This window comes from Hordeum vulgare, chromosome 2H, assembly GCF_904849725.1.
Source record: "Hordeum vulgare subsp. vulgare chromosome 2H, MorexV3_pseudomolecules_assembly, whole genome shotgun sequence".
NCBI classification, from domain to species: domain Eukaryota; kingdom Viridiplantae; phylum Streptophyta; class Magnoliopsida; order Poales; family Poaceae; genus Hordeum; species Hordeum vulgare.
Genome location: NC_058519.1, coordinates 561,623,268 through 561,627,848, shown reverse-complemented (window position 1 = coordinate 561,627,848; position 4,581 = coordinate 561,623,268). Strand labels below are relative to the sequence as shown.

The following is a 4,581-nucleotide window of genomic DNA, read 5'->3' as shown; positions in this document are numbered from 1 at the left end:
ATGTTACCGTAAAAATGCAAGAATATTAAGAAACACCATCCACTTAGTACAATAGAAGAATTGTTAATAATAAGCTGCTGACTCTACATTCGTGTAAAATATTATTGGCAACTGAGAATGCAGCTCTTTCATCCGAGAAATGGTGCTACTTTTATAGTTGTACGAACTGTGCGACATTTGAGAGACCAAAGTATCAACAGTAAAATATGCTGGCGCACACAACATTGTAGAGAAATATAAAGGGAGTGAAAGTGGTTAGATACGATACTCCCTCCATTCCCTTATACAAGGCCACAAACTCAAAACACATGTACCAATACAGAATTTAATGACTGCATCATCAGCTAGGCTTTCTTCTTTTTTACCGAAATCATTAATGTCATCGCATGCAAAAAACTGAATGGGAGTACTAATACTAGTAGGAAGGAAGTACAGCTAGCTAGCGTAATTACCATCCCATGCATGGAGGTTTGCCTCTACGAGGAGCCCCTCATTAAATTTCGCCTCGTTTTCTGTTAGTGGCCTTTTATTGATGCAATTTGTATTTTCCATAGTGGCCTTGTATAAGGGAATGGAGGGAGTACTTTACATTCGAGGAGTATACTTTCATGGTAAGGTTAAAATTAACAATTGATTTCACACATGGTGAATACAATATAATCAAACATATACATTTCAATGCATCTGATGAACGCAGAACAACAACTTTTTGTAATCTTGCATATAAGAACCTAAGTGCCTTATTTGAATTTCGAATATCACCCGTACTTAAATTTTGAAAGCATATAGCGTTTTTAAAACATACTGAAGCCCATTCATTTTGGAGGAAAACAAAATTTAGGAGCATAGAATTGCAACCTATCGGGTATGAATTGGAATTTTTTTACTTGCCTCTGTGCTGACATAAAGGTAAGCATGTGGTCAGCATTGGCTCCATGAGTGTGTGGGGCTGTGGGCAGTCGCTTGCTGAGTCATTTTAAATAGATTAGGCATGCTCGCCGGGATCTCTCCTTCCATTGTGCCACTCTGTAATGACAGATAAAAAATAAATTGAACAGTGTATTAGATTAGAGAACACACTGTAAACAGTATTGTGACATATACCGTGCAGTCTACCATAGCGTTCAGTAATTTATATGCTTCTCTACTCTTAGATCCTTACGATACAGACATGAAGCTTCCAGCCCTAAGACCGCTTGTTTACATCTTTTAGCGACGGTCCCTCCACCCATTAAACCTTTATCATGGTAAACATGAAAGAGATTATGAGAGCGGTTATAAATTAGCCACCAAGAAAAAAGGCACGGAGAGCTAAACAATGCTTCCATTTTTGTGACTTGTTTTTATTGTATTCAAATTCATAATAAAATTAAGGCAGAATATTTGTAGGTGGCTTAGTGCCAAAGAGAAAGCACTGGTAGCCATGCACGTTTAGTATTTACTAGCGTCAAAAAGCGCGGTGTGACGCCGCGTCCGTCAGAGAGATCTTGTGATTCTTTATTGAAGTCTACCAAAAAGCGCGGTGTGACGCCGCGTCCGTCAGAGAGATCTTGTGATTCTTTATTGAAGTCTACCAATTTCATTTACATATAAGCTCGGAAATATAGTTCTTTCATGGGCATGATAATAAGAGATCAGAAATTGTCACTTCAATAATAAAGCATGGCTCTTAGGTCTAAGAACATCGGTAAATGGAGGAATCCTTCACAGTTGATGGGAGCATTTCACCTCAACCATTAACAATTTTATTCCGTCCTACAATCTTGTGAAGTCTTTAATTCACATACACCAAGGAATTTCACGTCAACTCCACCAAGGAATTCATCAATGTTGGTTTGCACAACTTACTGTGTAGTTTCTTTTGCTACTTCAAGACAATTTATTTCAACATTGTCTTATTAAATTGCTGGTGATTAAATTAATCAGCTATGAACATAGTAATTTTTTCTATAATGATCTGGCTAGTGGATATGCTATTTGCCATAGATGCTAGCTTATTGAGTTGTTTTCTATTGTAACAGAACACTGCAAGAAGCTAAACTGAGGGTGACCAAAACCTAGACAAAAAATTTAACATCAGTTTGTAGTCATACATAGCCGCATTCTCTGTTTCTAGTGAGAGATTGTTCTATATTTTCCATTTAAAATGAAAAGAAAATGAAAGTAGCGAGCTCTAGAAGGCAAGATGGCGTACCGCGAACAGGATCTCATGATGCTAGAAAACAGGAAGCATGGCACCACATGCAACCCTTAAATAAAATTCTTTTCGCTACTGCCTCCTGGTTTCTAACGTTTCCAGACACATGATATATTTTACACAGAACTGTTGTATTCTTCTGCGATCAAAAGAAATCATATGGGAAGTATAGGCTCCAACCATGCCGACATTTACTTTTGCATAGAGGAGAAATTGATTTAGTTCTGCAAACATGTGGAAGAGATACATAACTATGAGCACTTCCACAAGATAACGTTGTTAATTTCAACCCACTACTATTCTGATGGTCACTGTCCGGTGAACGAATGAAAGTATAAGTAGGGCAGCAACATAAGTAATTCCGAAGGTTCCTTGGTTCTTAGTGCTATAAAAATTGTATCTTATTTTCTTTTAGTATGCACTTTCAGAATGATTGATGGTCATTCAACAAGAAGTAATCAAAGGCCAACAATAAAAGTTGTAGCAAGTTATCTTGCACTAATTTTGTTTTTTGTGTCTGTAAGCATCTCCGCTCCATGGCTGAAAGCGTATACATATTTTTATTCAACATTAGTATATTGTAAACTTGGAAAAACATTAACCAATCTTGGGGCTAGAATGGGAGCGCATTGAAACAATAAGCGCATGTAAAGATTAGATATTATCTAACGTTCTTCACATGCATCCAAGAAAAGAATGTTGAAAAGAGAAGAAAACTTTTTTTCACAGGGGAGAAGAAGAGGTCGAAGGAGATGACATTGCCGACGACGTTGCGGGCCGCGTCCGAGGAAATCATCTTGCTTGCTTTATTGATTGATAGTGCTAGGCATTGTTGACATGAGAACTTCTCAGCAATGTAATTTTAACTGTCACCGGAATTTAGCCAACATCACTGAATGTTGTGAACTCATTATATTTTGAACAGTTTCTAGGAAACATATTTTTCGAATATTATCCCTACTGGTATTTGTCATTTGTTAATGATTTCACATAAGCATAGTAGGAAAAGGTCACAGACAAAATAGAGAGGCAACTCGTTGCATTAAGCTATTTAGCTGTGTGGATATAGATATCAGCTAACAAAATATAAACAAATCTTCATATTTCATTACTTGGAGCCACCGTTGGTATCCATGAAGAAGCATGCATAACTGGTCCAATTACTTACCAAAGAACATGTAAAGCCCTGAATAGTTTTGGCTCACCACCCCACACATGTTGCCTCCTAATCCACGAAACGAATATATCAAAATCGCCGTCAACAAACTTGTCAGTACAGAAGGGAATCAACACCAATGCTCTACCAAGGAGGCGTACCGCACTGAACAAAACGGAAAGCACCACATGCAAGGAACGCCGCAAGAGGTGGGAAAGATAATCATACCACGACAATCGTCTCCGCAAACCGCGTTCCGCCTGCCCTTTTCCTGCCTTCTATGGATATGATGGTGTGTCGCAGAGGCCAATAACGCCGTATTGCCGGCCCCAGCGAGGTCCCACCTACCGTCTGTTTGATCGCCACGGCCTCCGTAGTGAAGCGTAGATCTCGCACCGGCACATCTGCTACCCTATCCTTGCGCAGCAAACGTTGCCTGGCATGTCCATCGGCATACCTCCCGGCTTTCTTACATCGCCGCCGTCCACAACACATCTCGTCCGCCAGGGAAAGAAAAGAGAAAAGAGAGGAAGGGTAGGAGAGAGGTTGTGGTGATGGTGGTGGAGGAGCAGGGAGCCGTGGCCGCGCAGGAGGCTGTAGACGGAGCAGGAGGGATGCGTGTTAGATTGAGAAGGTCATTTTTTATACGGAAGGTCTAGATAAAGCGGTGGGTTTCCATGTGCTAGTGGAAAACACTTAGGCCCCGTTTGGATTAGCGTTTTCGCTCGTTTTCTGACCGGTTAAGATACGGACCTCCTCGCGTCGTTTTCCATTTCAGGCAAAATTTAAATGGTGGCTTGTAACTCACACCTGTAAAACAAATATACGTGTACTCCCTCCGTCCCAAAATTCTTGTCTTAGATTTATCTAGATATGAATGTATCTAGTCACATTTTAGTATTTAGATACATCCATTCCTAGACAAACCTAAGACAAGAATTTTGGGACGGAGGGAGTATAAACTTACACCCAATCCAAGCGGGCCCACACAGCCACGTAATTCTTCCATGAATCAGTTAAAAAAAAGTCAAGAAAGCAGGAAAAATTGAAAGTTTGTCGCTTTAGTATAGTAACTTATGATATTCTCTACTACACAAGTGTTTAGTTTATTGCTACTTAGGAATAACCGGTTAAATAAGATGACTTACAAAGATCCAACTTTTCGTAAAGCAGGGCAGTTCATGTTTTCTGAAAATCCAATGTATAAATTAATAAAAATACAAAGAAG

General features: G+C 39.4%; 1 long non-coding RNA gene across 1 annotated transcript; it reads right to left on the bottom strand.

Moving 5' to 3' along the window:
• Nucleotides 1–3,221: 3,221 nt before the first annotated feature.
• LOC123427261 lies at nt 3,222–4,179 on the bottom strand. Its single transcript, XR_006622378.1, has 2 exons — nt 3,582–4,179; nt 3,222–3,422 (listed from the first exon to the last, which is right to left on the bottom strand). It is a non-coding gene; the product is annotated as an uncharacterized LOC123427261 (long non-coding RNA).
• Between the last annotated feature and the right edge of the window lie 402 nt (nt 4,180–4,581).